The following is a 12,055-nucleotide window of genomic DNA, read 5'->3' as shown; positions in this document are numbered from 1 at the left end:
TCGCCCTATATAAGGCGAAGCACAGCACAGCGGCCCTCCCCCGGATCCCTCCGCCTTAAAGGAGTATGCTTGTCAACCCCGCACCTGCCGCCACCAGCCCACCTTGACGTCATGGTCTGAAATAAGGGAGGGGGCGGGGAAAAACGCTAGCAGCGGGTCCACTCACACATTTGCTTGTGACCACAGCCCCCATATCTGCACGTCTAAGACATGACCCGATCAAGAGCGAGGATGAGGAGTGCTCATTTGACAAAGCAGTGTTTCTACGGGCGAGGAACCCACTGTCCTCCCTGAAAACCTGTAGGGCAGGCGTCCCCACACCCTAAGGGTGGGGCTGGGGGGGACACCTAAAAAGAGCGGAGGCGGCTAACCACCCTGACCGCCGCTCCCAGACGCAATCTTCTTCCTAGAATCTGCCCCACACATTTCCCATCCCGGTAGAAAGAATTGGAATTCGGGACCCAGATCCGACTCTCCCAGGAGCACAGGAAGGGCGGAGGGTTAGCGACGGCGGGTAAGTCAGCGCTGAGAGAGGGCGCCGGCCGGGTCTGGCGGGGACTTTTTGCCGGCACGCGGCGGAAGGCGCGGCGGCGGCGGCGGCACTGCGGCCTTTCCAGCAGTTTCCAGGCCTGTCTCGGCGGTCCGGCCCCTGCCCGCCCCCTCCCCGCGAAGCTCCGCCTCTCTGGCTGTGGCCCGGCTGGAGCAGGGTCTTTGCGGCCACTCAGCCCGGCGTCCGGCTCTGACCCATCCGACGTACTAGCCCGGTCCTCGGGGATGGGCTGGAGCGTTGGGAAGGGATCGGCCTACCCCTTCTTCCCCCAGTCAATCACACAACACCCGGGCACCTGGGACGCCTCTGCGGGCGTCCACTTCTGCCAACTGAGGCTGGAAACGGAGTCGCTACTGGAGGGACCCCTTCCATGCCCTGCGGCCGCCGCGTACACGGAGCACGGGGACATGCACCCTGCCTACGCAGGGACGTCAAGCCCTTTCTCAACCTGGTTTGCTTTTTTTCCGCCCACTTCCCTCCTGCAGCTATTTGGACATGGGAAGGTGGGGAGTCTTTAGGAACCACTGCAGGGCAGCCAGAGCTCTGGGAGGCCGTGTGACGACGCCGGCCAGAGAGCGACTGGCCAAGTTGTTGCCTTCAGCCTTGATGTCAGAGCCGCTAGGCCATGCCCCTGGCCAGTGAGCAGTGGACCGCCATGTCTGGCCTGTCTCAGCCCTTTTGCCTGCCTTCCAGTTGGCAAGCTGCCCTTGCCTTTCCAAGGTCTCATCCGACAGCCTGCTGGACCCACAGCCCCTCCAGGAGAGAATAGCCACTCCCTGCTCTGTGCCTTGTAGACGTCCATCTACTCCCCTTCCTGGCCCACCCCTGAGATGCCTGGGAAGGGTTTTCTCCACGACCACCCACATCGTCCTCCCTCACCAGCCCTGTTGTTACCCATCTACATTCCTTAACAAGCTTTGAATACCAAAAAACAAAGGCGGTCCCATGCTTTCCTCTCCATTGTCCCCATCCACTGTCCACTTCGCCGTGCCCACCGTCACCACCCCGATTTTATATCCTTTCTCCCTTTATTTATGGTCTGCAAAAAGCCTATGGCTGGGAGAAGTCTATAAGAAGGGGCGTTGGAGGCTCTGTTCCTCACCAAAACCGCAAACCGGAGGGAGTGTGATCCCTTAACATGCCGTCTCCTTCTAAGCAGAGGGGCCTAGCTCATTAAAAATCTGCTCCCCAGTTTACAGAGCCTTCACGAAATCTCACTGTCCTGTGAGCAGATGAAAGGCAGTGTGCACATTCTATCAACAGGAAAATGGCTTCAGTGACTGCCAGGGTCCCTCTTCTCAGAGCCCTTGCTGCACTAGCTCGCTTCCTGCTCCGCAAATGGAGCAGGGATGTGATCTCACTCCTAGGACCTAAATCCAAAGCAGGAATCACTCCTGTGGATGGGCTTCCCGAGCTGGATCCTTTCAGTGTCAAGACTCTGAGGCTTCCTGAAGACTTTCTAAATTGGAAAATCTCAAATCTTATACCAGCATATAAATTCCACTTTCTCAGCTGGGCGCAGTGCCTGACGCCTGTGATCTCAGCACTTTGGGAGGGAGAGGTGGGTGGATGACCTGAGGTCAGGAGTTTGAGACCAGCCTGGCCAACATGGTGAAACCTCGTCTCGACTAAAAATACAAAAATTAGCTAGATGTAGTGGTGGGCACCTATAACCCCAGCTACATGGGAGGCTGAGGCAGGAAAATCGCTTGAACCCAGGAGGCAGAGGTTGCAGTGAGCCAAGACCATGCCGTTGTGGTGGCTCACGCCTATAATTCCAGCACTTTGGGAGAACGAAGCAGGTGGACCACGAGGTCAGGAGTTCAAGACCATCCTGGCCAATAGGGTGAAACCCCGTCTCTACTACAAATACAAAAATTAGCCAGATGTGGTGGTGGGTACCTGTAATCCCAGCTACTCGGGAAGCTTAGGCAGAAGAATCACTTGAACCCAGGAGGCAGAAGTTGCAGTGAGCCAAGATCACGCCACTGCACTCCAGCCTGGGCCACAGAGCGAAATTCTGCCTCAAAAAAAAAAAGAAAAGAAAAAAAAAGAAAGAAAAGAAATTCCACTTTCTCTTCCAGGAAGCCTTTCAGGAGACTACCTACTTGTGTCCAGAAGCTCCATCCTTTTCCGCTCATTGACACTCACTAATCTCCACTGTGTGGTGATCGTGGGGATGCAGAGATTCATACCTAGGACTGGGAGCCCTCAGCCCATGGGGGACTGCAGCAGGCCAAGTATGAACCATAGGAGGATGGGAGAAGCAGCAGAGGCCCTCAGCTCAGCCTGGGGAAGGGAGCAGTCTTAGGACCATGGCTAGACTGGCCATGACATGAAAAGCATGGAAAGGCACAGAGCCCCATTAGAGGAACCGTAGCTCAGGAACCCAAAAGGGAAGCACAAGGAGTTGAAAGTAGTCCTGCAGACAGGGGTTAGGTCACAGAGGGCAGCAAACGCCCCTGGTAAGACGTTCTGACCTCAAGGGTGAGAGAAAGGAAGGCTATAAAAGACAGGCTTAAAACTACATCTTCTGGCCGGGCGCAGTGGCTCAAGCCTGTAATCCCAGCACTTTGGGAGGCTGAGGCGGGTGGATCACGAGGTCAAGAGATCGAGACCGTCCTGGTCAACATGGTGAAACCCTGTCTCTACTAAAAATACAAAAAATTAGCTGGGCATGGTGGCACATGCCTGTAATCCCAGCTACTCAGGAGGCTGAGGCAGGAGAATTGCCTGAACCCGGGAGGCAGAGGTTGCGGTGAGCCGAGATCGCGCCATTGCACTCCATCCTGGGTAACAAGAGCGAAACTCCGTCTCCAAAAAAAAAAAAAAAAAAAAAAAACTACATTTTCTGAAGCCTTATTTCCAGCGGCACTTGGGACCATTGATGTTCCCAAGATCCGTGGTATTCCTCCATGAAACCTCCTAGGCCGAGCCCAGCCTTCTGCTATTGAAGGGTGGCCAGCTAAGACAGGGATTAACAACCCAAGACCTGCAGCTGGTGGGCCTGCTGCTTGTTTTTGAATGGCCTGTGGGCCAAGAGTGGTTTTTATGCTTTATAGTGGTTGAAACAAAAAAATGGAAAGATATTATTTTAACATGGGAAAACTATATGAAATTTGAGTTTCTGTTTTCATGAAGTTTTTTGTTTTTGTTTTTGAGATGGAGTCTGGCTCTTGTCGTCCAGGCAGGAGTGCAGTGGCACGATCTCAGCTCACTACAACCTCCACCTCCGGGTTCAAGTGATTCTCCTGTCTGAGCCCCCCAAGTAGCTGGGATTACAGGTGCCCACCACCACGCCTGGCTAATTTTTGTATTTTTAGTAGAGATGGTGTTCAGCATGTTGGCCAGGCTGGTCTCCAGCTCCTGAGCTCAGATGATCTGCCTGCTTCAACCTTCCAAATGGCTGTGATTACAGGCGTGAGCCAGTGCCTGGCCAATTTTAATGAAATTTTATTGAAACAGCTCTCGTCTTTGGCTGCTTCTGTGCCATAAGGTCAAAATCGATAGTTGTGACAGAGACCATAACTCTTGCAAACCCTAAAATATTCACTCTCTTGCCTTTTACAGAAAACGTTTGCAGACCCTAAGCTATTTTAAAGCTCAGTAAAGTCTTGCAGGGAGTATAGAGACTCAATCTGGACACAGTCTGGGGTTCAAGGAGGCCACTGAGGGGAGTTAGATAAAGCTCAGTGGGGCCGGGTGTGGTGGCTCAAGCCTGTAATCCCAGCACTTTGGGAGGCCAAGATGGGTGGATCACGAGGTCAAGAGATCGAGACCAACCTGGTCAACATGGTGAAACCCCGTCTCTACTAAAAATACAAAAAATTAGCTGGGCGTGGTGGCGCGTGCCTGTAATCCCAGCTACTCAGGAGGCTGAGGCAGGAGAATTGCCTGAACCCGGGAGGCGGAGGTTGCGGTGAGCCGAGATCGCGTCATTGCACTCCAGCCTGGCTAACAAGAGCGAAACTCCGTCTCAAAAAAAAAAAAAAAAAAAAAAAAGCTCAGTGGATGAATAAAACTACTGAGGGCCAGAGGACACCAGGGATATGAGCATGGAGAGTAGCTGTGGACCCTGAACCCCTAGAACAAGCAGCCTCTTAAGCTCAGTGCCTGCCAGGTGTGTCCCGTTACTTTCTGGGCCTTCCCAGTTCCATGAGGCTTAGATCTGAATTCCTGAGGGAATTCAGGAACTGAATTCCTGAACTGACACCCTTCAGTACTAGTGAGCCTGACATTCAGATGCACTGGACAGTTGGGCAGGTCTGCACAGCCCGTGTGGACTCCACCTCTTTGCCTCCATTTTCACATTTCCACTAGGACACAAGAGAAGTCTCCTGTACAACTTTTGGTCACTGTATTGTTAGTATTGTTATTTTTTGATGCCATAGAAAATGGTAATTTTTGTTCATTTTCTGTTTCCCAGAGTTCAAAAAGCAATTGAGCAATTGAATTTTTGTTTATTGATCTAGCAAGTTGGTAAGCTACTTTATTAATTTTTAATTTGTCTGTAAATGTTTTGGTGTTTTAGAGGTACAACCATATCATCTGAAAACAATGACAGTTTGGTTTCTCCTTTTCTGATTCTTGCATGTCTTATTTCTTGTTTTAATGCACCAGCTAGGATCACAGAACAATGATGAAATAGTGATTCTAAGCATCCCTGTCTGATTCCTGATCAGAAAATGAAAGCTACTAACACTTCACCAAATTGTACGATTTTTTTTTTTTTTAAGACAGGGTCTTGCTCTGAAACAGAGGCTGATTTACCATGGTGCAATCATAGCTCACCACAGCCTCAACCTCCCAGACTCAGGCGATCCTCCCATTTCAACCCCGCAAGTAGCTGGGACCACCATGCCTGGCTAATTTTTCTATTTTGTAGAGATGGGGCCTCCCTATGTTGCCCAGGCTGGTCTCAAACTCCTGGGATCAGGTGATCCTCCCACCACGGCCTCCCAAAGTGCTGAGATTACAGGCATGAGCCACTCTCACCTAGCTGAGCACATTTACTCTTTCTATTCCTAACTTGCTGCAAAGTTTAATGTGAATAGGTGTCAAGTTATTTTTTGTTTCTATTGAGAATATTATTTTTTAATTCCCTTCATATGTTTATATGGTTAATTTATAAATAGACTTTCTAATATTAGACTGAAATGGTCTGTTTCTTTAAAGTTGTATAGAACTTGCCTGTAAAAACTACGCAGGTCTGTTGTTTTCCATATGGGAATATTTAAGAACTCAATTTCTAAAATAGTTTTCTTTCTATCCCTGAGTCAATTTTGCTTAATAATTTTTCTGAATAGTTCTTGAAAGTTTTACACATTATGGGCGTACTGTTTTCTCTTACAATGTTTCTTTTAAATTATCATTGTTTGAGACAGGGTCTCTGTCACCCAGGCTGTAGTGAAGTGGAGTTAACATGGCTCACTGCAGCCTCCACCTCCTAGGCTCAGGTGATCCCCCCATTTCAGCCACCCAAGTAGGTGCGACCACAGGCGCTCACCACCATGCCCAGCTAATTTTTAAAATTATTTGTAGAGACAGACTCTTGCGCTGTTGCCCAGGCTTGTCTCAAACTCCTGGGCTCAAACAATCCTCCTGCCTTGGCCTCCCAAAGTGCAGGGATTACAGGTGTGAGCCACCATGTCCAGCCTCTTACTATTTTTCCAATTTCTCTTCTATCTAAAATATGTATTCTGCCGGTCGCAGTGGCTCATGCCTTTAATCCCAGCACTTTGGGAGGCAGAAGCAGTCAGATCACAAGGCCAGGAGTTTGAGACGCTTGGCCAACAGGGAGAAACCCTAACTCTACTAAAAATACAAAACTTAGCCAGGCATGGAGGTGGGCACCTGTAATCCCAGCTACTCAGTAGGCTGAGGAAGGAGAATCACTTGAGCCCAGGAGGCGGAGTTTTCAGTGAGCCGAGATTGCGCCACTGCACTCCAGCCTGGGTGACAGGGTGAGACTCGGTTCCAAATATATAAATAAACAAAAATTTAAAATAAAGTGTGTCTTCTTTTTCTTTTCTAAAATTGTTTTTTTTTGTCTTATCTTTTTTCTTATGCAAGTTCACCAAAGGTTTGCCTATCTTATTTATATTTATCTTTATATATCTGTTTTCAACATCTTTAATTTCTGCTTAATTGTTTTTTGTTGTTGTTGTTTTTGTTTTGAGACAGAGTCTCGCTCTGTCACCCAGGCTGGAGTGTAGTGGCACAATCTCGGCTCACTGCAACCTCTGCTTCCTGGGTTCAAGCGATTCTCCTGCCTCAGTCTCCCGAGTAGCTGGAACTACAGGTGCGCACACCACCACCCCCAGCTAATTTTTTTGTATTTTTAATAGAGACAGGATTTCACCGTGTTGGCCAGGGTGGTCTGGAACTCCTAACTTCAAGTCATCCACCTGCCTCAGCCTCCCAGACTACTGGGAGTATAAGTGTGAGCCACCACATTTGACCTAGTTCTGTTGTTCTTGTTCTATTTTCTTAACTTCAGTACTTAACACATTAATTTCAGCCTTTCTGTTTTTCCAACCTAAGGATTTAAGGCTACAAATTTCTCCTCAAGTACTATGTTACTATATTCCACACATTTCAATATATTACAAATCTTAAATAATATTCAATTTTTTTTTTTTTTTTTTTTTTTTTTTTTAGACAGAGTTTCGCTCTTGTTACCCAGGCTGGAGTGCAATGGCACGATCTCGGCTCACCGCAACCTCCGCCTCCTGGGTTCAAGCAATTCTCCTGCCTCCGCCTCCCTAGTAGCTGGGACTACAGGCATGCGCCACCATGCCCAGCTAATTTTTGCATTCTTAGTAGAGATGGGGTTTCACCATGTTGACCAGGATGGTCTCAATCTCTTGACGTCGTGATCCACCCGCCTCGGCCTCCCAAAGTCCTGGGATTACAGGTGTGAGCCACTGCGCCCAGCAAATTCAATGTTTTTATTACAAGTCAATTTGAAGGACTTTTCTGATTTCTTTGGGATCTTCTTTGACCAATTTAAAAGTATTTTATGTTTTCAATTTTTTTTATATATCATTTATGTTGTAGACATACAATGTGGTGGTTACTGGCTCTTTTGTATTTGAGACTTTTGTCTTCTTTTTTTTTTTTAAGACAGAATCTCACTCTGCCACCCAGGCTGGAGTGCAGTGGCATGCAGATGACTCACTGCAGCCTCAACCTCCTGGGCTCAAGCAATCCTTCCATTTCAGCCTCCCGAGTAGCTGGAACTACAGGCATGTGCCACTACGCCTGGCTGATTTTTAAATTTTTTTTTGTAGAGAGGAAGTTTTGCCTTGTCGCCCAGACTGGTCTCCAATGCTCAAGTGATCCGCCAGCATCAGCCTCCCAAAGTGCTGTGACTACAGATGTGAGCCACTGTGTCGGGCCTGTATTTGAGACTTCGTTTGTAACCTAGAATGCGGTTAGTATCTACAAATGCTCCATATGTGCTTGGGGAAAAAAAAAAATCTAGTTGTTAGGTTAAATCTATTAAATCAAACCTGTTAATTGTGTTGTTCAAAACAAACACACAAAAAAACGCCTTGCATGCTTTTGTATTTGAGACTTTTTTTTTCTCTTTTTTTGAGACAGTGTCTCACGCTGTCACCCAGGCAGGAGTGCAGCCCTTTACTGGAGAAAAATAGAACCTACTTGAAGGCTGCACAGGACATAGCTTGGAGAAGAGAGAGGCTGAAGGCAGAGAGACCAGTCAGGGATGGGGAAGAGGGGGAGTATAAGCCTTGTCTGAGGAAGAATGATAGGACGTGGGAACTCTGGGAGAAAGCAGGGATGGAGGACCACTCAGGTGGAGGTCTGCTTTACGCATGTTGTAGGGCACCGAGGAAGGATGTCCAGTAGGCAGAGGGGTATGTGGGAGAGGCCTGGGCTGCAGGTTTGGATCTATCTAGGCATCATGCTAATGGCTGAAGTCATGGGCAAGGACAAAATCACATGAGGGAGTGCAGTGAGAAAAGGGTCAGAAATCGTAGTCTAAGACACCCTGAATTGTGAATCACATATTTAATAACCTACTCTATTAATACACACACATATGACTATGTGTCACCTTTTTAAGGATTTATCAGTGGCCTAAAGGGTGTGACTAAGCCCTACCTTGCTGCCATTGTCAGCCCAGTCCAAAATGTCTGTCCGCCTTCTGTCATCATGCCTACCAGGCATCCCTTTTTTTCTTGGGCATTGTTCAGTGTTCCAGGCTCCCCTTTGACTAAGAAGGTAAAACTTAACCCCAAATCAGTTCATCCCAGAGCAGAGTATAGTCAGTGGAAAGTGCAGGGGGCAGGTGGCACCACAAGCAACCCTGACCTACATAACTGTTTTGCCTGCCTGCCACCTCTCCTGTCCCAGGTTTCAACGGGCTGGCTTTCTGGGCCATTCACTGGCCTCACTGCCATCTCAGCCAGATGATGGAATGGTAGAACTATGATAGTGCTGCTGGGTGGAGAGCTCACACCCAGGAGGGGCTGAGGTTAGACATCAGGAAGGACTTTGCTGATTTTACCTGGGCAAGATGATATGAGAGGTCAATGTCCCAGGAGGCTTGGGATCCCCAAGGGTGTGAAAAGAGAAGACAAGAGTTGTCTTGTATCCAAAATAGGGGAGGAAGGTGGACCACATTGGCATTACGGTGCTACATGATGTCTTGTATTTTTCTGTTCCCTTCACTGCCTGGGAACTCTCAAAGGGGGAGGAGGGGAGAGAGATACAATTATATTTACCTAGTGCTTTGCAGCTTACATAATATTTTTCCATCCTTTAATCTTTCAGATTCAGTTTTCTGGAGTAAAATGAGCAGAGAAATAGTCATCACTTTATAGGGTTATTGGGAGATCAGATTAGATGAGGTAAGGCAGTGAGTACAGGGGTGGCTGGCCCAAGTAACGTTGTTACTATCTCAGTGAATAACAAGTTTCACGACCGGCGCGGTTGTCAGGGCAAGTGTCACTATCCCTGCCTTACAAATGAGTGGCGCTGCGACGGAACGAGTCTGGCTCAAGGTCACCCGGACACGGGGCAGTGGCGTGGATGTGACACGCAGTCTGGTCATCTCCACCCGCCAGGACGCAAAAGCGCAGAGCAGTGGGAACATGCTCCCGCCAGGGGGCGCGCGGGCCGGGTGACGTCACCCGCTCCGCTCCTGGCCGCGGGATGGGGCGGGGGCTTGGCCCTCGTCGCCCCTCTCGCTACCCCTAGTCCCACGGTTCCCGGCTGTCCGCGGGGCTGAGGGACCCGCGTGGTGGTTCATGCTGGAAATACCTGGAGTACAGGAAATGCGGCTTCGGTCTCTAAGCTTCCGGGGACTGGAGGTGCGGGGGAGGGGAATGAACGCAGGCTGGAAGGAGCGGCGAATCGCCTAGGTTGGGGAACGTGGAGTGCGGGGAGGGCCATCCTGAGGCTCATCCTGGTAACTGATGGTGCCACGTAGCTCTGGGGACCTCACCTTCTGTATCTGTGCTCTCCTGCACACTTTAATTTCCTTAAGTCCACACATATATTGTCATACCCTTGGAAGGACGAGGAGGCGGGGCCTAGGGGAAGAGTGACTAATCCAGGATCACAGCTGGTGCCCGGCAAGCCCGGGAGAGAGGACAGAGGCCTTCGTGGGGCCCTGCTGACTCACACGTAGCAGCCACCCTGCAGTCTGGAGCCAAAATGCCAATTTTGCTCACTTCCAGCGAGGACTGTCAAGTTTGCAGAGGGCTCTGAGTGGGCGCGTCTTCTGCCTGAGAGCATATACACAGGAAGCCAGGTTATACCGAGATGGGCTGGAGGAGCCTAGCCAGGACACAGGCCCATTGATGAGGCTGGGGCCGGGGGAGTTGGGCTCTGCCAGTTTCCACCCTCAGTGCCAATCTGCCCCAGGAAACAGCTGGTGCCCAAGGGTTTGCGGGGGACACTGCCAATCCGGCCTCCCAGTCAGATCTGCTGGCTGACCTCCTGGGGACTGCCACTCTTCCTGTGTGTGTGAAGACTTGGCTTCCAGGCAACGCCTGCTGGACAAACAGGCCTATTTTAAGGTGACTGCATTTTTCTGTTTACATCCATTTTGAAATACTATCAAAGTTTAACTCTAAACTTTAATTCAGGGCCAGGCGTGGTGGCTCCCGCCTATAATCCCAGCATTTTGGGAGGTCGAGGGGGCGGATCACGAGGTCAGGAGTTTGAGACCAGCCTGGCCAACATGGTGAAACCCCATCTCTACTAAAAATACAAAAAGTAGCCAGGCATGGTGGTGCACCCCTATAATCCCATCTACTCAGGAGGCTGAGGCAGGAGAATCAATTGAACCTGGGAGGCAGAGGCTGCAGTAAGCTGAGATTGCACCACTGCACTCCAGCCTGGGTGACAGAGGGAGACTCTCTCAAAAAACAAACAAATAAAAGGCTGGGCATGGTGGCTCCCACTTGTAATCCCAGCACTTTGGGAGGTCGAGGTGGGCGAATCACATCAGGTCAGGAGTTTGAGACCAACTTGGTCAACATGGTAAAACCCCATCTCTACTAATAATACAAAAATTCACCAGGTGTGGTGGCACACTCCTGTAATCCTAGCTACTAGATGGGCTGAAGCAGGAGAATCACTTGAACCTAGAAGGCGTAGGTTATAGTGAGCCGAGATCATGCCATTGCACTCCAGCCTGGGCAACAAGAGCGAAACTCTGACTCAAAACAAAACAAAACTTTAATTGGGGTTCTCCTGTCACATGCTTCTCCTGGCCCTGGCTTTATATTGCCTCCACCAGAATTTTTCCATATTTGCCTCAAAGAATAGATACACAGATACATTCTGACTCGTAGATTATACCTGAGGCATCATTTCTATTTGCCAGGATGGCTGATTTACCACAGCTCTTAGCTTTTCAAGTGTTTAAGGCTCCAGCATTTCACCATAAAAGATTAAACAAGACGAACATTCCTGTGTTGCAATGGCAGCCACTCCAGGGACAGCAGCTGAATACTGACTGTTTTGAGCAGAAATGTGACATGGAAGGAAGATGACAACCAGAAGCAAGTCACAGCAGCCAGGTATATTTGGTGGGTTTTCATGCTCAGCTCGCTCTACCTTATAGGCAGCAAGGTGCTAGCAGGAAAGTGGAGAGGACCCAGGGGAGGCTCCTGCTCCCCAAAGGGCAGGGGCCTGCAGAGCGCCCACTTGGGGTCGGGAGCCATCCCTGCAGCTGGGTGGGCAGGAGACCTAGGAGCTGCTTTTCCTAACCTCACCCCCTCCAACTTTCCCTGTGAAAAGAATTAGGTCAGGAGAATGGAAATGAAGAGACTGACATTTTTTAGCATTTGCATTTTTAAATTTTGGGGAGAAAATATTCTAGCAATTTCCTTCAACATCAACTGAAGTACAGGAAGGGAGAAAGGAACTGTATCCTACATGGGTTTTCCTCTCAAATCAGTGCTGGGGTCGAGGAACCTACTTAACATCCCCATCTCTATCCCAGGGGCACAATCGAGGCATGCTGCC

The sequence above is a fragment of the Saimiri boliviensis genome, chromosome 4 (assembly GCF_048565385.1).
Source record: "Saimiri boliviensis isolate mSaiBol1 chromosome 4, mSaiBol1.pri, whole genome shotgun sequence".
Classification (NCBI taxonomy): domain Eukaryota; kingdom Metazoa; phylum Chordata; class Mammalia; order Primates; family Cebidae; genus Saimiri; species Saimiri boliviensis.
The sequence above is the reverse complement of the archived record's forward strand: the minus strand, read 5'-3'. Positions refer to the sequence as shown.